The sequence below is a fragment of the Octodon degus genome, unplaced genomic scaffold (genome assembly GCF_000260255.1).
Source record: "Octodon degus isolate 3935 unplaced genomic scaffold, OctDeg1.0 scaffold00031, whole genome shotgun sequence".
Taxonomy (NCBI): Eukaryota; Metazoa; Chordata; class Mammalia; order Rodentia; family Octodontidae; genus Octodon; species Octodon degus.
This window is the reverse complement of record NW_004524607.1, coordinates 12,122,205-12,149,235: the sequence shown is the minus strand read 5'-3', so window position 1 is coordinate 12,149,235 and position 27,031 is coordinate 12,122,205. Positions and strand designations below refer to the sequence as shown.

General features: G+C 53.3%; 1 protein-coding gene across 5 annotated transcripts in view; it reads right to left on the bottom strand.

Moving 5' to 3' along the window:
• The window catches only part of Elfn1 (extracellular leucine rich repeat and fibronectin type III domain containing 1), a 55,924-nt gene extending 28,979 nt beyond the window's left edge, over positions 1-26,945 (bottom strand). For 3 of the 5 annotated variants that reach the window (XM_023713526.1, XM_023713529.1, XM_023713528.1), the window contains exon 1: positions 26,846-26,945. The gene's annotated coding sequence lies outside the window, so the exon portion shown is untranslated. Of the gene's footprint in view, positions 1-23,019; positions 23,099-26,845 lie in introns of those variants that run through there. The other 2 variants (XM_004629596.2, XM_023713527.1) reach the window with 2 other exon arrangements.
• Between the last annotated feature and the right edge of the window lie 86 nt (positions 26,946-27,031).

Genomic DNA, 27,031 nt, shown 5'->3' with positions numbered 1-27,031 from the left:
GCTTATAGAATTTTTAAAAAAGAAAAAAAAAGATGCTGTTGTAGACACCTATTTGTAAGATGCTAGAGCCCCCAGAAGTGCCCATGCCTTTGGGATTTTGCAATCGAGAAGAGCCGATGCTTCGGAGGTCACGGGGAAACGCAGCGCCAGGGGCAGCAGTACCTGGCCCTCAGCCCCGCTCCCCACGGGCTGCCCAGATAACCACCCACCAGGAAGCTGCCGGCAAATAGGGCTCCCTCCGCGCGCTGCGCAGCAGGCAAGGAAGAAGCTGCTGCGGAGGGGGCGGGAATTTTCAGCAGGCATTAACCTGACGGATGGTATGGACGAGCTCTAAATCTGATAAGTGCTTATTAGAAATTTGAAAATGAGGCTTGAAATTTGCTTGTTTGCCTGAAATGAAGGTTGAGGCTCCTTGGGGCTCTAATTGGCTAAAAAATTGGGGGAGTTGCTCAAATGTAGATAGAAAATAAAAAAACTCATTTGCATGGTTGCAAAATACCCGGAAGACTGAGAGCAAGGAATAGGGCCTCTGTGGACAGGTGGACTCAGACCTCCAGGTCCCCTCTTGTGGCCCCCTGCCATGGCTGGCTGGTTCCACCCCTCTTTCCAGCATGGCCCAAATCATCTTCCTCCCTGACCCTGGCCAGTGGAGGGGCACCTGCTTCTCTTTTCTCTTCCCTTAATCACCGAGTTGCCCTGCATTCTAGCCCTGACAGTAATAGTGATGACAAGAGTGTTCATGCAGAACTTGACATGTTTCTGCCTCCCTCCCCCCTCCCCGCCCCTCTCTGAGACAGGGTCTCACTATGTTGCCCAGGTTGAGCTAGAACTTGGGATCCTCCTGCCTCAGCCTCCCAGAATGCTAGGATTATAGGCATTCACCACCACACCCAGGTATGTTTTTGTCTGTCCTCTAACCTGAAAATCTTCAGGGTGTTTTAAACCTGTCTTTCAAGTGAGGAGATTGAGGAACCCAGTGCCTGTAACCTCCTTCCAGCCACCTGCACCAGCCGCTTCCTCATAGGCAGTGTCATTTTGGCAAAGATGCCCTGTGTCCACTCAGCTCCAGGATCGTGGAATCCAGGGACCTTTCTGGATGCTGAGCCATGGGTAAGGGTGAAGACCACTCTTGGAAAGGGCCTGAAATCATACTGAACTATAAAGAATTTGGCAAATACTGATTTTTATAACTTCCCCATGTTCTCACACCATGACACACTGGCCCCAGGGTCTTTGGATGCAGGGGAATCCAACCCCACCTATCCCCATTTAGGATCTGGAGGGCAGGATTGGCCCTGGGAAGGATTCGGGAGGACAGAGGTGCACAGTACTCCCAGCTGGGGCTCTTATTGCCCACCCCTGGGACACCTCAGGATGAACCGGGAGAGGGGCAGGACTCATCCTCTGAGCACCGTGCTGAGGGGCAGGCAGAAGCTTCAGGTCCTCTGGGCATCCAAAGGTAGACATGGCTGAGATGCCCATCCTGTCCTGTCCAAGCCCCCAGTTGTCCCTTTCTAGCTGCAAAGCCCAGGTCAGCAGCCAATGCCCTAAGGTCTCAATGTGAGCACATGACAGGGGCTGGGCCTCGGGCTCCAGCCTAGACAATGGCCTCAGTGTCACCTCCTCCTCCAAGACGCTTCGCCAGCCTGTTCCACTTGGTGGAGTCACTGGCCATTGCCACCCCTCATCCTCTCCCTAACTTCCTGTGTCGTGGCTGGGCTGGTGACTGTGTAAGTTGTAACTGGACCATGTCCCCTGATTCCTCCAGTGTGAGCACACCTTACAGAGGGGCGTTTCAGAGATGAAGAGGCTTGTCATGAGGGTGGGACTCAGTTATGGGACTGGGATCCTTATAGGAAGCGACTCCAGTGTGTTTGAGCTCTCTCTCTCTCTCTCTAGCTCTCTCCTACATGTGCAAGCATGCGCGCGCGCACACACACACACACACACACACACACACACACACACAGCAGAAGGTACTGTCTGCAAGAGCTGGAAGCAGGTCCTCTGCCAGCGCCACCCTTAGACTTCCAGCCTCACAGAGTAGGAGGAATCCTTGCTGCTTAGATGCCCAATGTGCATGGTGTCTCATTATGACAAGCAGCAACAACAAGAAGGGCAGGCAGGAAGGAGTCGCAGCTGTCCTGCCCGCTTGTAACCAAAGCAGCAAAGGGTTCAGTACACCCTCGGCATCTAATAAGTGCACACTCCAGGGAGTGCTGACAAGGCAGGCCCAACAGGGTTTGCAGTGTTTGTGAATGGATGGATGGAGTCTATCCATCCTCCACCAGCTGGGTTTGCAAGGGGGTGGCTGTGTCCACACTGCTAGCAGCAGGATGCAGCTCAGGCCTGTGCCTGAGGCTTGCCTTGTGCCGTAGAGGGCCCTTCTAGAGAGACTGAGTGCTGAGGAGACACATAGGAAGTGGGGAAAGGGAAGGGTAGGGCCACAATCATCCCTGGGGCTCAGGGGCTTTGTGAGCTGGGCAGGATCCTCACAAGCCTGAGCCAAGGACCACTCCTGGGGTCATCATGCCAGTGACAAGGATGGAGATGGAGGAGGAAGGCTCCCACGGGATGGGAAGGTAGGTCTGTTCCTCCCAGCAGGAGGCACCAGGGGTCTGCCAGGGCAGGGCGACAAAGATGAGACCAAGACACCCCCATAACTGTCCTTTTCCCTAGAATTAAGTCTCCAGCCAGTTCAAGGCAACCAAGCAGTTCGATGTGGTCTGGTGCTCCCAAGAGACAAGCTGACAGGTGGCTGCAGACAGGCTAGTGAGGAGCCGGCCAGCGGCCCCCAGAGGCAGCCAGGCCATGTGTGGCAGGAGCAGCTGAGCAGCCCAGGCAGGGGGATGGTGATGTTCCCAGTATGAGGCCCACACCGGGGCAAGAGGATGTCAGGGTGTTTGTGAGGGGAGGTCTCATCTCAGAGGGGTGGAGGGAACACAAGACCTATCATGCACCCATGCCTTGGGTGAGAGGTGGCCAGAATCTATCTTTCTGGAAGGCTGCGGAAACAGCCAGGAATCCCCTCCAGGGCCTCTCCTCCTCCCTCCAGCTTCCTCCTCCAGCTTTTGTGACGTCACCACTGTTGCCATGGGAACCCTGCCAATTGCCTGGATGACTTCACAGGGGATGAGGAGGGACTGGGCTCTGGGTCTTGCAGCCAAGGTCTGTAACAAGCAGCCAAATTGCAAGGGGAAGCAGGGGGAACACCTGGCAGGGCGTGGCCTGGGGTTTGAGGCAATGGCATTTCCAACCTATTGGGGCAGGGTCTCTCCCTTCTCCATGGAGCCAGGAGAAAGATGTCCAGGGGCCTGTGTCTGTCAGAACCAGCTGAGCCCCAGTAGGAGGGGCTTCTAGTCTCAGTTTCCCTTCCCAAACAGCAGGATAAGACCACAAACTCCCTACTGGTATGTCCCAAGAGCTGTTCAACACCAAACATAGCACATGGCTGGGCCAGATAAGTGTGCTCCTCCTGCACACTGCTCGGCCAGGCAGGGGCTCTGGAAGGCTCCCTCAAGCCTACAGCCTCTCGCTCAAGGTCCCAATCTGTTGAATGCTGTGGGGAGTCACCATGTGTGGCCTCTGGCACTGAGGCTCCCAGACACCTGCTCCAGGCCTTGCTGGGATACACTGCTGGGGTTGCCATGGGGACGAGCAGGCGGGGGTGTATGGGTGCACACAGCTGTCTGCGGACACACAGGGGACACACACACGTGCCACACTTACCTCCGTGTGCTCGCACGGCATCTTCACATATACGCAAACACAGACTGCGCATGTTCTCACACCAGGAAGGGAGCCCTGCTGCGTGCATGCACAGGCATACGTGCACATGCACCATGGGGACAGAGAGGCGGCCCAGGCCCACCCCTTAACTGAACACACATCTGCCCAGATCCGGGTAACAGGCACCCTTGTGCTGGCTAACCCCCATTTCCTTCTCACCCCGGCCTTGAGTCTCCTGGACTCTGAACAAAGCCATTCAGTCATAGACACCTCCAGGCCTGGAGCATCCACCACCCAGAACCTATTGGGACCTAAAACAAGAAGGAAGGTCAAGTTCCCCCTAGAGCCTGGTCCTTGGCCCCTGGCCCGAGAGGCTTCTGGGCAGTTGGTTGTCGACTCTTGGAGGGTGAAGACTGTCCCACCCATTGTATAGATGGCAAAACTGAAACTCAGAGAGTTAGAGCCCAGGCAGGTAGCAGAGGGGGCTTTGGCTTAGAGAGACCGCACAGGCATCCCCACCACTCGCGATGGCACCAGGAAGGAGGCAGAAGTGTACCCAACCCTTCTGCTTCAACTGTATTTCCACAGCTTGCTAGGTGGGTCAGCACTAAGTAGCCTCTCTAGTTTCCAATTAAGGGAACCAATTCAGAGAGTGAAGGTAACTTGCCCAAGGTCACAGAGCCCTCAGAAAGTCCCAGAGCTAGTGAGGGCTGAGGGGAGGGGAGAGCCCAGGAATCAGAAAACCTCCCTGCTGGCCCTGCCCTCCAGCCTCCACCTGCCAGAGGCAGAGGCAGCACAGAGGCGGGTGGTCATTGGCCCCTGCGCCGCCTGCTTATGACTCTGCATCTAATACAGACGATGAAGACCAGAGGCTAATGTAATGCAATTTTCCATGTTTAGAGCACTGTGGCCACGGCCGCCTCTAATGATTAGCTCTGATTTCTCTTGGCCCTCTCTTCCCTGCTCCACAAAGATGAACCCCCGCTTCAGACTCCTCCCATACCCATAAACCCCTCCTGGCCTCATCCCATCTGCCCCATTTAGGGTACAGAAATGCCCCAGGACAGACAACGGGCCGACGCCCAGGGCAGAGGGAGTCCACACAGCAGCTGGTCCAGCCCTGAAGCCACTCACGGTGCTGCCAGGAATCTCTGGGAACCCAGCTGGAGCCAGGCAGACTGTGTGGGGCTGTCCAGGCCCCAGGACAGTATGGTGGGTGGGAGTGTGCTGCAGCACATGGGACGGGGTGCTGCTATGTTCCCTAAGCAAAGCAGCTACACCCCTGGAAGGCTTCAGGGCCCCTCAGCTGTCCACTGGGGTGAGTTTATAACCAGCATTGAGTTTCAAGAATGGAAGTGCCACTTGGCGTGGGGATCATGGTGCATTTGGGGAAACTGAGGCCCAAAGCCCAGGGTTAAGAAATAATTTGTATGAGGTCAGAGTCAGTACATGGCAGATGCCTGGAGGGTGTGACTTGGGTTCAAGTCCCCATGATAAGGAGATCAGAGGTGTCCCTCATACCTGGCACACTTTGTCCATCAGCCACACCACCTAGCCTGGGTTCATGGGCACGATGTACCAGCTCACCCAGTGGCTGGTACTGCTGGGCTCAGGAGACAGACACCACTGGTCAGGAATGCAGAATGGGCCTTTAACTACCTCGGCAATTTCATGGCCTGGTGTCTCTCTTCCCCAAGCCGCCCAAGGCGAAGGGCCGTGCTGCTGGTGCCTAATGAGCTGTGAAGGTCCATTTTTCAAAGTTAAACATTTCCTGGGCTCTGTGGCCCGGCCTTTAGACACAGCCTGGTAACACCCAGGCTGCGGAGTCAGGACAGCCCCTCTGAGAGGCAATGCCTGCCACACCCTTATCTCTCACCACCCTCTAGATGCCCACAGGAAAGCAGCCCCAGTGGCCAACTTGTGGGGTGCAGAACTGGGGAGGGAACAGGGACCACTGAGCAGGAGGCTGCTGGGAATCCCAGTCCAAGGTGGTCCTCAGAAGTGTTGATTCATTTCACAGATGAGCAAACTGAGGAAGAGCCTGTAAGACCTGCAACATAAGTGCCCACAGGCCTTGTCCAACTCTGAATCCCTTGGGGTGTAGCACAGGGCCAGGCACATGATATGTGCTCAATAAATATCTGTGGCCAGGAGCAGGGCACACAAGGCTGCAGAGCAGTTAGTGCTGGCCACATGTGGAGACCCTAGATCCCTGCTTCCACTGCATAGGAAGGGTTCCTGAGAAGGCCTGTCATCCTCTTGTTCCTCTGTGGTGCCTGACCTGGTTAGATCTACCTTTCTTGGTGGAATGTGGCAGGAGAAAGCTGGGTCTGGATGCAGTAGAGCTGAGTTCTGCTATTGCTGACCCTATGAGCTTAGTCAACCCACTTCTCTGGGTTTCAAGATCTTTATGTGACATTTGCTGACATTAAGCAGTCTGTTGCTCCAGACAACTTCTCCTTCCCTTTCTTCCAAGCCCTTGTCCATACTAACATTGTCTTTTTCCAATCCTGTAGGGCTATCTAGATCCATCATCCATCCATCCATCCATCATCACTCATTCTAAATCTCCCATCATTTCAACCATTCATCCACCCATCCACCTATCCATGTCTCCATCCATGCATCCATGCATTCAGCCATCCACCCACCCATCATCCATTTATGAAACATGGCAAAAGGCAGTGTGCCAGAGCTAGAGCCCAGTTCCCCAACTCCTGACCAAGTGAACTGTGTAGAAAGTCAGGTCTTCAGATGGCTCAAAGATCACACTGCTGTTGTCTTAGCTCAGATCCCTGCCTCTTGGGGAACAGTTCCTAAACCTCACAGAAATAAGCAAAAGCTAAGGGACCAGAGGCCCCCACTGGCCCTGCCCCAGGGTCATGTGGACCTGTGATGTGCACGTACCTGCAGGGGCTTCAAGTTAGGCCACACCAGGGGTATAGCTGGCTCAGGGACTGCAAATGGGCAATGTGGTTGGGAGTATTCAACAAAGCAAGTTAAAATAAAAGGGCAATGCACACTTTGCTCTTGTCACCAAATGTGCAACTCCTCAGAGATCTGTGGCTCACCAGGCCTCAGTCCCCTGGTTAGAGTAGAATAAGACCTGCCCAGCTGACCCTGCAACAGATCTCAGGGGAACAAAGTCAGTTTTTGATCCTCAGACTGTATTAACCACTCAGAAGCATATGTACTGTTCCTTAGCAGCTCGTGGCTGCCGGGACTGAGCCGGGACCTGCTCTTCCCCACATCTCCCTTGCTGGCACACACACGTTCGTGATGTGGACACATGTGCACTCATTCTGTGGGCAGTGGGCCCAGCAAACAGACCCAGGCCCAAGATGACATTGCCACTCACTTACTAGGAAAAAGAATCAAGTATTGATAAGTGTCACAACTCAGCTTGGATGACTCTCCAGGGAATTTTGCTGAGTGATAGCAAATCTAATCCCAGAAGTCACATATTGGGTGATTCCATTTATATATTTGACATGACAAAATTATAGAAATAGAGAACAGATCAGTGGTGGCCAGGAGTCAGAGATGGAGAGGGAAAGAGAGGGGGGACTATGAAAGGGCAGAAGGAGGGGCTCCTGTGTGACAGGACTGTCCTATGTCTGGACTGGATGCCTGAGGAAAAATGATGAAAGGACCATGAGGTCACTTTGGATTTATCACAACTACACAGGACTCTTCTGTTATCTTAAAAATTTTAACTTTAAGTAAATAAAATAATTTCATTTAAAGCAGATCCCATTTTTCAACAAAATGTCTAAGACAAACAGTATAGGTAGGAAGAACTAAAAGCTGATCCCTACCTCACACCATAGATAAAAATTAACTGCAGGCATTTGAAGCCCCACATGTCAACTATAAAACAGTAAGGCTGCTAGAATATTACATGGAAGAGCATCTTCAAGAGCTTTTAGTAATAAATGTTTCTTCATAATTTAACAACAAAATGCACTTGTCAAGAAGGATAGCTTAGTTATGCTAAGACAAAAACAATTTTCATTCAAAGCATGATTAGAAGAGTTAAGAAGGCAAAGGATGGAATAGGACAAAGTATTTACAAAGCAGATAATCAGGAGAGGAGGAATTTGTAGAATGGGTAAAAGATTTGAACACAGAACTTTAAAACAGAGATATCCAAATGGCCAAAAACACTTATAAGACAGTGCTTGCTAGAAAGGCTGAAGAGGGAAGAACTGAAAACATCGAGTGTTGACAAAGATGGAAGACAGTCTACCTAAGCTCTTGAAAAACTACAACCTTGCCTATGACCTATGATGCCTGCTGGGCCTTCATCCAACAGAAGCAAGGGCACACGCCCAGCACAGAGAGGTACAGGTACTTTCACAGTAGTGATATGCACAGTCCCTGAGTGTTGGAAATGAGCCAAGTGTCCATCAACAGTAGTAGAATAGGTACATGGAGCAGCATCCAGCACTGAAAATGGACAGCACTAACACATTCAGATCTCGCATACGTAGCATTCTACAGGCTCAGCACACACTGTAGCTCTACTCATATGAATCCTAAAGCAGGAAATACTGGCCCATGGGATTACAAACCAGGAGATTGACTCTCCTTGGGAAGGAAAAGAGGGCATGGGCCAGAAGAGACAGGACAGAGGACTCTTGAAACATGGGTTACCTTTTACTTCCTGATTGGTTCTTAGATGGATTTCACTGTGTGATGCTTATAGAGCTGCATAGGTAGTATTTTAAAAATTTCTGTTTTTAAAGATGAGATAAGCCTACAGAGGTGAGGCTTCCAGCATTAGTATAGTCAAAGGTCACCAAACCCCCTCTCTAAAGAAAAAAAAAAAAAAAAAGACTACAAAGCTAGCCTAACTTCTCAAAAAGAATCATTTCAGCATCCCAGAAACTGACCAAATAGCAGTTTATGCAAAGCTGATGAACACGGGGTACGGGGTGACACAGGGGGTCTGTGTCGCTCTGGTCTGGACCCCCCTCACCCTGCCCAGCTCAGCAGCAAGGGTTGCAAAAACAGGGCTGGCCCAGCCAGCCTCAGGCACCGGAAGCTTTGCCACCAGGGTTTGATTCAATTTGGAGGAGAGGCACAAAATTCACACTCTGCAGCAGGACTGCCAGTAACAAGCCACAGCGCCGTGGCAGGTGAATGGGGACGCCAGGGATTCTGCTAGGCTGAAATTGGGAGCCTGGCTGGGGCAGAAACGGACCTGAAGACCAATCAGGAACCTGACAGAAATACATGAAATGTGACAGTCATGGAGATGCCTGATAAGCGATGGGCAGAAGAGATCAGAGACGGAGCAGCTCGGACTGCCCCCACCTGGGAGAGCCTGAGGGCCCAGTGGGAGGTGAAGGCCCAGGGGAGGCTCAAATTTCGGTTGACGGGGCTGTACTAGACCCTCACACAGGTCTGGCTTCTCAACATCCAACAAGCCACGGGCTGGTGACAGAGCTCAGCGGACGCAGAGGAGGCCCCTAGGAATGCAGGCTTAAAACTGAAAGCAGTATTGAGTGTTGTGGTCTCAGCTACTTAAGAGGCTGAGACAGGAAAGATCCCAACTTCAAGGCCATAATGAGCAATTTAACAAGACCTGTCTCATAAAATAAAAAGGTCTGGGGACCCAGTTCAGTGGTAGAGCGCTTGCTTCACATACACAAGGCCTTGAGTTCAATCCCCAGTACCACGGGCAGAGTTGGGGATGGAATAAAAGCTGGAAACAAAAAACAACACAAAAAATGCACAAGGAGCATCAGCACCTAACAGACGTCAGTGGTCAGGGGCATGTGGATGTCAAAGCTTTAGTCCAGGTAAGTTACTAAACCAGCAAGCAAACAAGAAACCCAGCAACAATAGCAGGTCTTCAGGACAAGCATCAGAATCCAGAGCCACTGGAGTGTGTTGTGTAAATCGTCCGTTTTCAACGCAAAATTGTAATACATGCAAAGAAACAGAAAAGGCCGCTCTTAACTGAGAGAAAAAAAATCAGTCGACAGAGACTGTCACGGAGCGTCCTCGTGCTGGATACAGCAAAGACTTCAAAGCAGCTAATATAAATATGCTCAAAGAAATAAAGCCCTGTTTAAAGAATAAAAGGAAAGTATCAGAATGAGTAAAAATGTAGAACTTCAATGAAGGAACAGACATTATTTTAAAGATGGAAAACTCAGAGTTGAGGGAGGTAATAACTGAAATGGAAAATGCACTAACAGGGCCCAACAGAATTAAAATGGTCTGCCGAAAGTATAGACCTAACACCAAAAACAGCAGCAAAGGAGAGCAAACGGGAAAAGACCCAGACACCAAAACAACTAAGACAGACACAGACAACTGAAGACAGAGATTTTCAAGACTATATTACAGGAACAAATATATGCTGTCTAAAAAAAGATGGATTTTAATTCAAATGTACAGATACACTGAAAGGTAAAAATCAGGTCTGGGGCGTAGTTCAGTGGTAAGGAGCCTGCTTAGCACGCACAGGCCCTGAGTTCCATCCCCAGCAACACACACATGCAGCATAATGAATGTCACATAGAATAACCTTTAAGCCAAGAAATACCTGAAACAATGGTGCACCGTGTAACGCTAGCACTCTGGAAGGCTGAGCAAGAGGACTCGGACTTCAGGCCCAACCTGAGGAATTAATGGCTTAGCGAGACCCCATCTCAAAATAAAGCATGAAAAAGGGCTGGGGATGTGGCTCGGTGGGAAGGCTCTGGGTTCAATCCCCGGTACTAGGGGAGAAAAAGGAAACGTTACCAAAGACAAGCAGAGATATTTCTGTTGGTACCTCAGAAATATATAAAAATTATAAGTGAATATACCCCAAAATATATGAAGCAAAAAAAAAAAAATGGAAAGAACTGAAAGGCTAAACAGACTCTTCACCATATTAGTTGGTGATTTCAATATTTTACTCTTAAGCAGCAGACAGAACCACCAGAATGAAAACAGGAGTGAGTACCAGAGATGTGGACAACAGCATCACCAACCTGACTGACGTCTGCAGAACATCCGGGAAGGTCATACATTCTTCCTGAAAGCACACAGAATGCCAACAGATGTCACCAACAACTAACAAAGAGGGAACAATTGGGACAGAATGGACTAGAAAGATACAGTTTACCAAAACTGATTTAATTACAAACAAAATCTACATAGACTTAAAATCAGACAAGGAACAGACCAATTAATATAAAACCATCCCACAAAGAAAAGTGCAGGCTCAAGTCACTTTGACAATAAATTTTATCAAATATATAAAAAGTAATAAATATCACATCTTCAGAATCTTCCCAAATATGAGAAGGGGAGCGATAGTATGCAGCCTATGGACAGTATCTTAGTCATCTTCTAGTGATTGGGACACAAATACTTGACACCCAGTACTTAATGAGGGAGAGGTTTACTCTGACTTAGGAGTTTTAGAGGATTCAGTCCCTAATGAATTCACTCCAAGGCAGAAAGGACAAGGTGGAAGGGTCTTGTACAAGAAGGGCACTCACACCATGGAAATCAGGAAGCAGAGAAGGGAGGAGCCATGGGGGGAGAAAAAGTACTTCCAGGTCACGCCCCCAGTTGCCCACCTCTTCTGACCAGACCCACCTGATAACAGCAAGTCAGCCACAGCACCCCCATAGTCCAGTCACCTTCTAAAAGCCCCACCTCTGAACATGTGATGCTCTGGAAACCACTCGAGATCTCTTAACCATCAGGGGGTTTTCTGCTATCAAGACCAGACAAAGACATCTCAAGAAACAACCGAGCTGTCTGTTTCATAAACCCTGATACCAAACTCCTTCACAAAATGTTAGCCATCTAAAGCCAGCAATATGCAAAAAAGATTACATTGGTGGAATTTCTCCCAGGAATGCAAGGTTGGTTTGGTATCTGAAAATCAACCAGGGTAACACACCACACTAACAGAAAAAGGGATGGGATAGCTTGGTAGATGCAGAAAAGGTAATTAACAAAATCCAACACTCATTTGTGGAAAAACTCATAACAAACCAGCAACAGAAGGGAATTCTTCAACCTGACAAGAGATGGAGACCAAGAGCTGACGTCATCCTTAGTGAAAGATCAGGAATGAGGCAGCTGTTCCAGAAATCTCAGCCAGTGCAATACAGAGAAAGCACAGATGACTTGAAAAGCAGAAACAAACCCTCCTTATTTTTGGACTCTGTGATCCTGTACGTAGAAAAGCTTAAAGCATCCTAAAAAGTCTACTTTAAACTAGCTGATTAATATCAACACACAAAACTTAATTCTATTCCCATGTGCTGGCAACAAACAACCTGAAAATGACATTAAGAAGATAATTGTTTGCAGTAGCATGAAAAAAACCTAAAATATTTGGAAATAAACCGCACTAAAGACATTAAGTTAGCAAGACTTGTATATGCAAAATGACAAAGTGCTAAGAGAAATTAAAGAGTTCTAAATAAGTGGAAAGACATTCCACATTCACTGATTAGAAAACTTTAAATTGCCAAATTGATTTATAAATTAAACACAACCCCAGCAAAGCCTCTACAGGCATTTTTGTAGAAACTGACAGACTGATCTTTTTTTTTTTGAATTTTATTTATTTATGTGTGTGTGTGTGTGTGTGTGTGTGTGTGTGTGTGGCCAGCTCAGCCCACCAGGGGGCGAAGATGGCTGGCATGTGGTGCTGGGGGATTGAACCGTGGTCCCTGTGCTTTGCGAAGCTTGCTCTAAATAGGTGCCTTAGACCACTGAGCCATCTCACCAGCCCCTGACAGACTGATCTTAACATTGATAGCAATTACCAAGGACTTAGAAAAGCCAAAACAATTTTGAAAAGAAAAACAAATTTGAAGGACGTATACCTCTTAATTTCAAAGCTTCTACTTTTGTGAAAGTGCACTAACTTAGACAGTGTAGCAGTAGCACAAGATCCATGATTGACATGGAGAAGCAGAAACGAGAATCCAGAAATAAATTCTTACCTTTACGGTCCCAAGAAAATATAATGCAGAAAGCTAGTCATTTAAAAAAAAATGTATACAGAAAGATGAACTTTGAATCTTGAAAATGGCCTCAGTTAATGTAAGAGCTAAAACTATAAGGCTCCTGAAAGAAAACAGAAGAAAAATTTTATGATCTTGGATTAGGTAAAGAAACAAAAAAACACGATCCATTAAAAAGAAAAAGGTAAATTGAGTTTTCTTATAACAAAACGCTTCTGTGTTCCAGAAACACACCATTAAGAAAATGGAAACTAAGATACAGATTGGGATAACGTATTTATAAATCATATTTCTGATAAGGGACATATGTCCAGAATTTATACAGTGCTCACAATCATTTTGAGTCTTTTTTTTTTTTTTTTTTTTTTTTGAGACAAGGTCTTTCTATGTAGCCCAGGCTGGCCTCAAACTCTCAGCAGTTCTCCTGCCTCAGCCTCCTGATCGCTGGGATTATAGGCATGTGCCAGTACCTTCAACTAATCTGAATAACTGAAACTCAATAATAAGACAAACCCATTAAATATGAGCAAAAGATTGAAGTAGATATTTTATCAAAGAAATATGAATGCCAACTGAACACATGAAGGTGGTTCAGCCCCACTGGTTTTGTGGAAAAACAAAGAAAAACCACCGTGAAAAACAAGCACAGTGGCACAGGCCTGTGATCCCAGTGACTCGGGAGATGGAGGCAGGAGGATTCCAAGTCAGAGGCCAGCCCAAGCAACTCAGCTGGACCCTGTTTCAAAAAATATATACATATATAAAAGGGCTGGAGATGTAGCTCAATATTCCTGCAGCTCCAGCCCCAGCACTGCAAAAACAAAAAACAGAAATCACAAGATACCATTACACACCGGCTTGGTTATTACGACACTAAGTGCGCTGAGGATGGATTGCTGAGGGGACTGTAACGCGGAAGCCTGGCGACTTGGCGGGTGGTCAAGAATTTAAATATGAACCTACCAGATGACTCAGCAATTCCAACCCAAAGACTCGACCCGAGAGAAACACAGCCATGGCCACACAGAAGCTTGTACGCTAAGGACACTGCAACGGCTCCAAACTGGCAATGATTCAAATGCCCATCAACTGGTATATGAATAAATGAAACTGGGTATCACATTACAAGGAATACTATGCGGCAATAAAAATGAACATGCCACGGACACATGCTACAATACGGACTTCAGAGACAGGATACTATAGATGAAGACTGCATGCCGTGTGATTCACAGACACGAAGTGGCCAGGAGGGAACTGCTGCAGAGACCAGGTGCGCAGCAGGGCCAAGGCCAGGGGTGCTGATGGCCACACCATGAGGGAGCCTTCTGGGCTCATGCAAAGGTTCTAAACCTGGCTTGGAGCTCTGGCTGTGAAATCTCATAAATGTGCTAACCCTGCTGAACTGTTCACTTACAATGGGTGTGCAAATGCACACTCATACCTGCCTAGGACCTGGATCACAGCTCTGTATGGCTGCCTAAGAAGGAAAGGGATAAGCCTTGGGCCCACCTCCAGCAGAGCTGCCCTCCTCTCCAAGGCACCCCAGGGGCTGGGGAACTTAGCTCAGCAGTCTATGCACCTGGCTGGCAAGTGCAAAGACCCAGGGTCGATTGTCAGGACCACAGGCCATGCCGGCCCTAGAACCCTGGATGTGCTGCGCTGGCCCTGAAACTGGGTGTGGTGAAGCATGCCTGTAATTCCAGTGGTGGGGAGGCTGGGACAATAAGATCACTACTTGTCTGAACTGTGTAGCAAGACCCTGTAACAAATAAATAGATATTTTAAAAAGACACCTCAGCCCTCTTGACACACCAGGTTGTTTCCCTCAAAGCAGGAGGATCCTGTGATCCTGGGGTACTTTCTCAAAACCTATTCTGAGTGGAAGGGACCAGTTTAGAATGAGCCCCATGGGCCAGCAAGATAGCTCAGTGGATTAAGTGCCTGCTTAGGCAAGTGAAGAGACCAGGGTTCAATCCCTTGGAACCACAGGCCACGCCATTCCTGCCCCTGGGCCAGCTAGAGTCTGGGCATCATGGTGCATGCCTATAATCCCAGAACTGGGGAGGCTGAAAACAGGAGGATCACTATGAGTCCCAGCTGCATAGTGAGACCCTGTACTAAATACATTAAAAAAAAAAAAAAAAGAACGAACCTCAGATGCCTTGCTAGGCAAGATGAAGCACTCAAAGGATGACATCAACTGTGCTGTCACAAGAGGCAGAGCCCAGGTTCAGTTACTCCAGAGCATAGGAGTAACTGTGGCAAAGGAATAAGAACCACATCCTGGCCAGCAAGTCCTGAGACCAGCAGGACCCCATCAGGAGGACCTTGGAAGGGCCACCATGCTGAAGGAGACCTGAGCGTAAGCTTGGAGACAGCCCAGAGGTGAGTGGTGGGCACAGGAGGAAAGAGCCAGGCCACAGCATGGTCAGCATAGTGTGAAGGCCTCTGTTCTGAGTGCAGCAGGAGACCATGGGGATCACACCATACCAGTCCTCCTTGACATGGCCTAGTAGAGCCTTCTGCCTCCTCCATGGGAGCTGCTGAGGGATGGTGGCCAACTGTGCCTCAGTTTCCCTTCCCACCTCAGCCTCACCAATTCTTCTCCCATAGGAATCTCCCTGTGAGCTTCCTGTCCCCCAACTACCACTACAAGAACCAGGCGCCCAGACAGGGGAGGAGCTGGAGGTCCCGGCATGTGGGGCAGGCAATGTAACCAAGTGTAGCTGTGGCCACCCCTACTTCGTTTGCCAGCTGGGTGAGCGCTGGCTGTCAGGATATGGGAGGGGGCATTAGGGCTGCACAATACCAGTGTTCCCCCAAAAGGGACATCATCCCCAGTGCTAAGCAGGATGCACAGGTCCATGGAGCCCAGGAGAGGTCGTGACACCAAGGTGGCTCCTGCTCACAGGAGTGTCCATAGAGTGCCCACTAGCTTGCCCCATTCACCCTCACTTTTGAATTTACTGTGCCAGTTGCTCCCTACAATACCAATTCCCTCAGCCCTCCATTGGGAAATCACAAAGACGGGCATGAAGAGACACCCTGGTGCCCAGAGAGGGTCAAGAGGCCACACAGCAGAGGGCAGGACAAGCCTTGATGAGCAGGGAGACCAGGGATGCTGGAGGGGTCAAGCACAGAGGAGGCTCAGGAAGCCAGCTACAATTCCAGCAGCTCCTGAACGGCAGCCCCACTCTGGGCACACGGACCCCAGAGCCAAGGAGACAGCATGGGCCTGGGGGCCCACCCCAGGCAGCCCGGACCCAACACCCCAGCCCCTTCCTCCCGCCAAGTGATCCTCCATGGATCCTCCACTGCATGGATCACTGCACAGATCTCTCTGCACAGAGTGGCTTTGCTTCTGAGGCCCAGGGGCCTGGGCAGCTCACGTGTCCTAGCAGGCTATGTGGTCGCTGCTCCCCCTCTGCAGCTCAGTTCTTTCATCTGTGAAATGAGGGCAGGTGCAGAGAGAGCCGGAGATGGATTCTGGCACATATGCGCCGGGCCCAGCCCAAGTCACTGCCCACTCTGTGCCTCCATCCTGTCTGTGAAATGGGCACAAGGCATGTGTCCCTGTTAGCCGAGGCTCAGGGGTGCTGGGTGGTGGTGGAGACGGAGCACAAGGGTCCTGTCTGGCCCTCAGCCATGTCCCAGGACATGGTGTTGACCTGTGTTTGTCATGTGCTTGATCTGTCCATGTGTGCACAAGGGTGACAGGCATATCATCCTGTTGGGGGTGGCTTGTGGGCACCAAAAGCTGGTATTTCCAGCTATCTCCCATTTGATCCTGACTTGTATGGATTAAGCCGAGCAAACACCCTGGATTTTCGGGGGGCATTTTTCTAAGGTGCTGTTTCTGGTGAAGCACAGCCTTCAAATCTGGCATGCCCATGCTCTGTGAGGACACCATAACAGAGGGACCAAAACAAGCCTACATACCCACCAGACAGCAGTCACCGCGCAGAGCCCTGGACAGAGGAACCAGCCACTCCCAGACCCAACAGGTGTTCAGCGCCACACACCTCTTTCTCTTCTAACTTCTACACACTGGATTTGAAGGGAAAAAAATTAAAAGCAGGCAAAAAATTCATCTCACAGAATCTGAGCCTTCGAACTGAATGGATCTCACATCCATCACGGTAATTCACGCCTCAAATATGCCACCTGCTCTGGTCTCTGTGCAGCAGGACAGTGCACCAAGGAGTGTGTCACATGCACACACACGCGCGCGTGCGCATACACACACACACACACACACACACACACACACACACACTGCAAGCATACACGGGTGGGAGCCCTGTATTCACAGGCACCACTCCATCCTCACACCCACTCACAACTCAGATCTGAGAGCCGTATCCAGAGAGAGCCAGGATCACAGAGACGACGGGAAAAGGGCTCTACAGCCACTTTACTCACACAGCAGGGACTCCTGAGGGGCGCAGCTCCCCCCAAACCATCTCCAGGGTGTTAGTGATGTCAAAGGGCACACAGGGTCTGCTGTGTGCAGCCCTACTCTTCCTAGACTACATCCCTCATTTCCTAATGGATGTAAACGGGAAGATGGCTTTTGCTCCCCACTGGAACGTAGCTCTGATGTTTTAAGCAAGGTAGGAAGAGAAGTTTCATGTCTTCGTCTACCATCAGGGTCCTCAGCAAGTTCAAGCTGTGCCTCCCAGGCATCAACAAAACCTCATTTGCACTCCAACCCCTAAAAAATCTTTTCTTCACTTGGGAGATCCCTTTTAAAAACATTCCAGCCCCTCATCTCAGCTGCTGCAACCACCCCAAAATGTCCTCAGAGAATCTGAATAAGCTCTAACTCTTCCCACAAACTCAGACCCAGGCATCCCAGGCTTTGCAAGCCCATCTGACCTCTAAACCCTGAGCCTAGCCATATACCTTGCCCTCACTCCTCCTTTCTCAGCACCCTCTCTCCCCCAGGTAAGGGGCCATCCAGGATGCCGGGGCTACAGGTCTGAGTGAGTGTCTTGGGTGACAAAACAGAAAACACTGGGGATTCTGCCTGCAATTCTGCCTTTTCCAGAGCTTATACTGTCAACTCAGGTGTCCCATCATTGTCCGTCCACTCCAGGGCTCACCTCAGAAAGGGCAGGCCAAGGCTGGGGAAAAGGGACCCATCCCAGCCATACCTGGTATTTGAAATTCCACAATATAGCCTTCACTGCCCACGACAGCACCCTTGAGACCACAACACCCCGTGAGTGGCTGCTGCCTTAGCCCACTGGGAAAACAGAGGCACTAAGATACAGTGAGGAAGGGACCTGCACTGGGCTGAACAGGTGGCGAGAGGCAAAGTCACTGCACCTCGCAGAGCTTTGCAGAGTTCTCCAATGTGTGGAGCCTCTGATGTGTGAGGGCAGCCAGTTCAGGCTCCCCATGTAGAAACAAGGAGGCCAGGAGTGAAGGGATCCTCACTCCCAGGGCTACAGCACACCAGGGGCTAGGGCTTTCTGAGGGCTACAGTTCCCCCAAGGACAGAGGGCAGGATGAACTGGCACTGCCATCAATGTCCCCTGGCAGGAGACAGGTACCAGGGAATATCAGTCTCTTAAGTGAGAGATCAGGAGCCAGGCTGGCTGCTCCAGGTATGCCCAGTGAGCCTCATGGGCAGCTGTGCCTACCCATCACAGGCAGGAGCCCCAGGGGAGGGTCTGGCCAGAAACAGCATAGGCTCAAGTAACATTCCAAGGAGCCAAGGCCTTGGCTCCCTGGGTGGCACAGCTATTCAGGGGCTGGCAGGGCATCCAAGCCATGGGCGCCCCCAGCAGCACAGGCTGTGAGGCCCACAGGTATTGCCAGCGAGTCCCATGGCGTGTTCTGTAAAGCCCTTCTCCACGGTGTGCTCTTGAAGGATCCTGACAGCCCTATTGGAGCAGCTGTGTCTTCTTTCTAGACACAGTCCTCTGTCCCCAAGGCCAGCCAGGAGCTGTCCCCCATCCCCACGTGTGGGGCAGGGCATGTGGCTGCCTGTGTACGCCTCTGTGTTTATCAAACTAGAGGAAGTTAATGATTAAGAGGTGGCAGAGTTTGATCCCGCTGAAAATAAACCTCAGCTCTGCGGTAAACACAAGGGAGCCTGCAGCTGTCCGTCACGTCTGATTCCGTCCCAGGCGGGATTCTGACTGGATCTCGCCACTTCCAAAGGCAGGGGCAGTGCTGGTAGGGTGTGCACACACAGGGAATGGTCCCCCGGCCTTCTGGCATGCCAACTGAGATTCTTTGGTTGGTGGGAAGCTCTCCACGCACTGAGGGCTCCACAGATGCTTACTCCTGACAGCCCTTGTATGGAAGCACCGCGAAGGGGGCTGGAGGGCAGAGCCATGTGTTTCAGAGGGTTGGGGTGGACCTCCGTGGGCCAGGGGACAGCAGGGTCTGCATGCCCTGTGTCACTGTCTGAGGGTGGGACTCTGAGCAGAGCCTGGCTCTCTCCAAGGCTAGAGAGAGGACACGAGCCCAGGATGGATATGGCCTGGGTTGGTTGGGACTGATCTGTCTGCCCAAGGTGACTTACAACACTGTCCTGCAGAGCCTCAGTTTCCCCATCTGTCAAATGGGGAGGTTGCCTGAGAGTCTACCAATGCCATAGCTGGAAGCTGCTGGGTTGGGCTGTGCCTTGCCACCCATCCCTCTGAACCCCAGCCTTGTGAGTTGAGGATATCGCAGGAGGAGAGGCCAGAGCCTGTCCCTTCTGCTCACCTCCCCATGTAGCTACACATCCACCCCAAACCAGTCACACCACCATCAGGCCCAAACCCTCCTCCCAGGCTGCTGGCCATGGCCCTACCCACCCCCGTGGGCAGCCAGACCCCTCCTATACGAGCCCTCAGCCTGGTGCAGAGGAGTGTGGGGCTGGCCCACAGGGGAGGAGTCCCTGAGGAGGACTGGGCTGAGAGTCCTGAGGAGGAGGCTCACTGTTGAGCCAAGAAGAAAGGCCAACTCACCAAGATCCCAAGGTCCGCACCACTGAACAGCCAGCCTCAGGTGTCCTGGCTGAGGGGGCAAAGGATGGGCTTCCTGGACTCAGTTTCCCTGCCAGCTGCTGTTCATCCCCCAGGGCATGGACACAGCAGAGAGCCAAAACACAGCCATGCTGCATTGTGCGTAAGAATGCTTCAGGGTTCAGCTCTCCTGGAACAGCCCCCTAGGAGGGGCCACTGCCTGGTCCTGACCTCCAGGAGGTCTGTGACCAAGCAACAGCTCTGCTGCCCCTCTGCCTTGGGACTGCCGATGACATCGGCCCCTTGTGGCACACAGGGCCAACAGCTGCTCTCCGAGGGAAACGGCATCGGTGTCTGTGCGCTCCCCATCTCTGGACCAGAAGCATCACTCTGCCAACGATGGGGCCAAGGGTCCCAGGCTCCTGCCCTGCTCTGTTCTCCTGGGAGGCTGATGAGAGCTTGGCTGGGTGGGGGCTACAGAGCTGGGTGCCCAGACAGAACGGCAGACAGGGATCACCCAGCCACAGCAGCCACCCCAGCCCCCGCTCACCTCTGGGGCCAATGGCCAGCATAGAACACAGGGGACAGTAGAGGTGGCCCCTGGCTCGCATGCCCTACTCAAGCACTGCAGGACGCAGCTGGACCCCACTGGTCTGCCACTCTCTTTCCCTATGCACTGTGTGACCCTGACAGTGTCTGGCCTCACACCGGAGGCTCAGCCTCCCCTTTTGTACTTGAGGTAGATAACACACATGTCCCCAAAAGTGGATCAAAAGCAGCCCCCACAAGGAAGACCCATCCAGGTCCAGTAGACACCCCAAGCTCTGTTGGAAGAGATTGAATCCACAACAGAAAACAAAAGGGGTAGGGCAATGGGAGTGGGGAGATGACAAATGTATCTGATGTCCGCCGCTGCGCCACCATCCGTTCCAGGTTCACGCCCGGAAATTTATGGCCCCGTCACCCGGGCCTGGAGATCTATCTCCTGCCTGTCACTCACTGGCATTTCTCATCCACCGCCCTCCCTCTGTACATATTTATATGCCACCCACCCAGGCACCTACAGGGTCTGCCTGCAGCTTCCGTGGAGAAATATGAACATCAGGCCATGAACCTCATAAGTACTCCCAGAGCTACAGTAACTGTGTCTGGCTACTCAGAAAAAGAGTTCCCTCCTAACAGCAGACTGAGCTTCTCAGGGGAAAGGAACTATCTCCTGGGACCTGAGTTCTAGGGGATGGAGGAAAGGTTTAGAAAATTCCCCCTGAAATCCACAGCTGGTATATGTGTGTGGGTGTGGGTTCACATATGTATTCATGTGTGCACATGTGTATGTGTGTTGGGGGACAGGCCAAAGCTCCCATTATATCCCCGTAATCCCAAATTCTTGTAATTTTGATCCCATAATTTTTCTCTCTTGAACTAAGGTCCAAAATTTGGAGTCTAGATATTAAGTCCAGTGACTCGGGATCTGAATCTGAACCCTCCTGAGGGCCTCCAACACCTGTTTGTGGGCAGGAGCACTGCCTCTCACGCCCAGGTGTAGAGAACCCACTTCCAAGGCCCCTTGGAAAGTCCTAGTGCTTTCCTAAGAGTCCTGTGGGACTCAGGAAGGGGCCTAGGTGCAGCCCCATACTCTGCGCCATGCCAAGTCTGTCAGATTCCCAGAGGGCAGCTCTGGTTAAAGTGCCCATCACGGCTTTTCTCAGAGTCACGAACTGCCTATGCCTGGCCTGCTGTATCATCCTGAATGACACACACAGCCTGCTTGCCACCACAGTGGGGGCTGCAAACAGACTGAAAGGGACAGGGAGCAGGCATAGCTGCCACCCTCAGCGGCCCCACCCCAAGACCCCAATGTCTTCCACCTGCAGGGAGCTCAGAAAGACCTCCCTTGCCAGTACAAACAGACCGAAGCACCAGGGTCCTGGCCAGGACCCAAGCTTTCTCAAATTCAGAGGGTGAAGTGCGTCCCTCTAGAGCACTGGGTCCCCTGGAATTTGATGGGGCAGGCCACACCGAGTCTGTCTCCTCTGTCCCTGTTCGATTTAAAGCTGCAACAGCAAGGACCCAGGCAGAGGAGGCAGGGGCTGGCTAGGTAGAAAAGATGAGGTTATCCCTGACTTTAAAGAGACACAGTCCCATTGCATTTGTTTCCTCTTAGGGCTGAGGAGGGACTAGGTGCCTCTTTAGAAGCTGGGGGCATCTCTAGCAGGTGTCCCCTGAAGAAGACAGAATAGGGAGGCTTGCCCTTTATATCTCCTCCTGGCAGTGCATCCGCCCAGAACTCCTAGGAATGCTTTCCACACATCTCCTGCCCAGTTTAACGAGTGAGAGGCAGACACAGCCGGTGACTCCATTCTGGACCTGGAAAACAAGATGCTCTCATCTGAGGCTTAGCTGGGAGGTGCACACCTGACAGTTTCTTCCAGTAGGTCCCCTAGCCTGGAGGAAAGCCCTCCTGCTTCGTCAAACTAAGCCTTCACTGCCTCAAAAGTCACTGCTGCAATATTCCCATTTTACAGATGTGGAAACTGAGGCTCTGGAATGTCAATGGCCCCAAGATCACGCAGTGGATGCCTGGAGAAACCTGATCTCAAAAGACTCAGTTCCTTGGAGGGTGGGGGTCAGCAGACAGAGCTGAGCTGCAAGCAGAATTGAAGCAAGGCAGTTTTGGGAAGGAGGCTCAGCAGCCTCCTGTAACCCCAGAGAAATGAACAGGAGGACGGGTCCAAGGTGGGGGTCTCCAGTCCCCTCTCCTATAACAGGCTCTTGACCCAGGGTCTATACCAAGAATGTGGCCCCTCCCAAGTGTGGCTAGTTCCCTTGCCTGGGCGCCAGTGAGAAGGCTGTCGCTGCAGCAAAGGAAGGCGATGTATGCAGGATGGGGGTCGGAGAAGAGTTGGGAGAAGCCTCAAGGTTGAGAGGAGGGCAGGGGCTGCTGAGGAGGGTCGAAGGCTGGAAGCAACCGCTCCGTCGAGCAGGGCCTAGAGGGTGCCGACAGAGAAAGGGAAACAAGGGGGAAAACTGAGGAAAGGGCAGGTCCTCGAAAAGAGGGACTGTGCGGGCTGTGATCGCGGGACCCCGGCCCTAGACAGCTCTGCCAGCGCCTGCTCCGTCGCTGTCACCAAGTTCCTTCAACTTTGCCCGCTGCGCTGGGAACGAGCGCTGGGCCCGGGGCGCACGCGGGCCGGGGTCGCACGCAGAGCACACGAGGACGCGCAGGGGCACGAAACCGCAAGGCCTTCCGCGCTACCCAGGGAGCGGCCAGGGTCCCACGGTTCTTGGCTAGGCGCCCGGTCGCGCTCGGACGCGGGCTCCACGCTTACCTGCCTGGCCCGAACGCCGTTCCGGCGCTGCGCCCGCTGCTGCCGCCGCCGTCCTCCCAGCTCTAACTTCGCTCCCGGGATTGAAATTCCTCCCCAGCTTCGCCCATCGATCTGCGCGCGCGCCCCGCCCCTCGCCGCGCGGCCGAAGGGGGGGTTCGCTCTCGCCACCCTCCCCCCCCCGCACCCTCCCGCCTTCGCCCGCCCGCGCGCTCCCTCCACCTTCTCTTCCGCGGTCCAGGCCCGCTCGGCGCCGCGCGCCCTCCCCTCGCCTGCCCGCCTCCCGCGCCCCTTGCGCTCCGGGTGCTCGCGGTCGCTGTGCGCCTGCCCTCCCCCACGCCGGGGCGCTGGCTTCCGAGGCGCCAGGGCGCTGGAAAGCGCATGGGGGCTTCCTCGAGTCCCTCCAACCACCTCTAAATGGTAGGGGGAGGATGCTGTTAGCAGAATAAGCCATGCATGACCCCCACCGCATTAAGCAAGCCATGATGTGCTCTGGATCCAGATACCCCAAATACCGGAGGGCTGGGACCTAGGGGTGCAGGATGCAGGAATGCTGGACCCCTCCCCACTGTCAGGCCCCCTCCTTCACTCACTCACCCCAACCTCTAGGATGATTTGTGCGGAAGCCCCCAGCCAGCCTGTTACAGGTGAAGAAACTGAGTCAGGAAGGGACCCAAGAGGCAAAGCCCTAGGAGACAGCGGAAACCCCCAGACCCGCACCCTCCGAGGACTTTTAACTCCCTCCGGTGGGCGAGCCGAGACAGTGCCCTGAACAAGTACGATTCCTAGCCTCTGGCCCCCTCCAGTCGTTCCTCAGCTCGGCCTGTCTCCCACCCACCCACTCCGCGCCCCCTCCCACTTCCTGTCCCCGCCCGCTCCTGATTCCCGGCCTCAGTACCCCCGGCACGCTCTCCTCTCTTCGCCAGCAGCTGGGCAATTCACCGAGCATACAAAAGAGTTGACTCAATTCAAAGGCAGCAAATCAAGATAAATCCTATAGTGTGCGAGGATGGGAGAGGGAATGTGAATGGACGCCCACAGCACCAGCCAGTCCTATATGCACTGGTCCAGCCTGGGGAGGGGCTCGTGCAGGCCAGACCCACCAGGGCAGGCAGAGAGGGTTCTCCCAGAGTAGTGAGGAGTGGGTTCGAGAGGCCTTCCCCCTACCCTGACAGGCATTCAGAACACAGGCTGGAATTGAGGAATTTGGGGCTGTACTGCCTCTTCCTGACAGCTGGGTGGGGCTCCCATGGGGGTACCAAGACCAAAGCCAGTGTACCCCCAAGATTGCAGACAGTCAAGGACTGGAGCAGTGTGTCTTGGGGATATATATATATATCAGGCCCATGGTCTGGGACAGAAGAAAAGGGCAGCTGGGCTTGAGGAAGATTGGACCTGGAGCCTTTATCCTTCACCACCCGACCCTGGGTCACTGCCAGGCCCCCAGCCAAGGGCAGCCCTGGCTTGTCCACCACTGGATACTACTAGGCCTGGTGTGCCAGGCCTGGGCCCAAGGACTAGAGGTGGGTTGCAGGAGCACCATTCCTCGCTGTTGTGTCTGAGACCATCCCAGTGAGGTCCACCTAGGGAGAGGGTGAGAGTTCCCCAGTTTACTGGTCACTCTTGAGATGTCCTCTGAACCAGCCAGCCCTGAGCAGGAAATGAACAGGAGAGACCCAAGGCTCCAGCTTCCACCATCTGGACCAAAAGCAGACCCTGAGAGGCTGCTGGCTCCCCCTCCTGCAACACCCCCCCCAAACACACACCTACACACCTGCGTTGGCAAAACAGTTGGGGCTTGGACACTGGATGGGCATTACCTGTGTGGACACTACACTGGCCACCTAGCCCCTCTCCACCACGACCTCTGGGTTGCTCCCCAGGTGCAGGGTCTCCAAGCCCCTTTCCACCAGTACAAGCACAGGCTGAGCCCTTCGCTGGTACTGCTGGTACGGTCAGTTCCAGAGGTAAGTACATGGGCACTCCGGATCAGGGATCACACGTGATGGGGTCAGAGGTGCTGGAGGCACAAGAGCCAAGCATCTATTTTGGGGGGTAGGTGCTGAGAGACAGTGCTCCCCTCGGCCCACTTCCAAGGAAGCTGCTCCTTCAGCCCCTCAAATCCCTCTTGCTGTCCCTCCCCCGGGGCGCTCGGATTCGAGGCCTGTGTGTAAGTCATTAATTCTCTTACAGCGACGCCGGCGCCACCGCGCGAGGACATCTGTCAGGGACTCAACGGTGCGCTCCACGCCCCCTCCCCTCCCCCAGATCCGGAGCAGCGGCAAAAGGATGCGACACCTCGCTCTCAGAGCTCTGAGACTGCCGAAGCGGACGCGCCAGCGCTGGAGGGCGTTAGGGTCCTGGAGTTAAAGGGAGGAGGCGGGGCAGGAGGCTGGCCGTCGGGACTAAGATCTCGAAGCTGTCAGGAGGGGCTGGGCTCCGCAGACCCCGAGACGGAAAGAAGTACCAAGTATCTCACCTCCCCCAAATGCTCGAACCTGCTAAGCTCCGACCAGAGCGGTGGGATAGGGAAGGGGAGGAAGCAACAGAAGAATCTTTTTGGGCCCTTGGGGTGCAACGCTGGAAGAGGAGATGCCAGGACAGAGTCGCTGGAAGAGGAGATGCCAGGACACAGTCGCTGGAAGAGGAGATGCCAGGACACAGTCTCTTTTCTACACATGTAGCCAAAGCTATACCCCCAAAACCCTTTACAGGAGATTCGCAGGGCCACTGAGCTCTTGGCTGCCTCGGCGATCCCCGTGCCCCTCGGATAGAATGGCGACTGCCCGCAGGGGGAGTGGATGTGTTGTGCGTAGGCGGCGGGTGCAAGGACTGGGTGGGTTCGGGAATATCCCCGCTCATGCCAAGGATCTCACACCCATCCCGCAGAGGGGCACTCGGTTGGGAACGGTGCTCGGATCGTGCGAGTCCGGCCAGGAGCCCCTAGCGGGTGGCTGTTGTTCAGATCATGCAGTTTAGGAAGAGAAAAAGTTAGGGGGCAACACCCGGAAATCAAAGAGTGGGAGGAGAACCGGGGGAAACGAAGGAAAGAGCGACAAAATGAGGGACAGGAGAACTGGGGAGGAGTAAGCTCTGGTTAGGGTCCCACCCCAACCCGCAGCGAGCGGAGCCTTTGGCTTCCCTGGCCGACAGCAGCTCAGGTCACGGGCGCCTATTAATAGCCGCGAGCCGGTCCTTCCCGAGAGCTCTGTGGAGCCCCACAACCCGGCGGGCTGGGGGCGCGGGGCCAGCAAGCCCCATGCAAGAGTGGCGGCACCCCCACCGCCCATTCCCTCTGCCCCCCCGATCTGGGACTGGTTTCAAATGGGGGAACAGTCTTTCGGCCAACTTGGGGCACACTCAAAGGCATTCCCCTGCTCCCTGCCCATCCCGCCTTTCGCTTTCAGAGCGCTCTGCAAAGTTTCGGGGTCCTCGAGGCTCTTCCCAACCCAGAGGGTCTCCAGTTGCGGCCCTTGGAGCCCCGAAGTAGGGGAGGGAAGTTTGTCCTGCCCGAGCTCAGCGGCTGCGAAGTTCGGGTGCGCGAAGCTCCCGATCCCGGTGGGTAGGTGAGGGGACTCCGGGGGTCCACAGGCTCCATGCTCCGCAAGCGAAGCCACACGGGTGGGGTGCTTGACCCCACTAGGACGCCCGAGGCGAGGCACGGAGACCCGAGCTGCGAGAGCCCTGGGAGACCCCATACGGCCCCAGCGACCACCCCGAGCATCTGTCCCGCTCCCCTCCCCCCAGGGGCGGGGACCCGTCGACCTGCAGCTGCGGCAGAGGGGCTCCCTCCCCGGCCCTCTCCCCTCCCCCGCCGGCCCCTTCCTACCTGGGCCGGGGTGTGGGCCCGGGCTGGAGGCAGGTCGCCAGCGAGCTAAGCGCGAGCGCCCGGATCCCCGAGCACGGCGGCAGCGGCAGCGGTAGCGGTGGCTTCCTCCTCCTCTTCTTCCTCGGGGCTCGCCGGCTCCAGACAGACCTCCTCCCCCTCCCGCCCTCCCCGCCCCCCCCTCCCGAA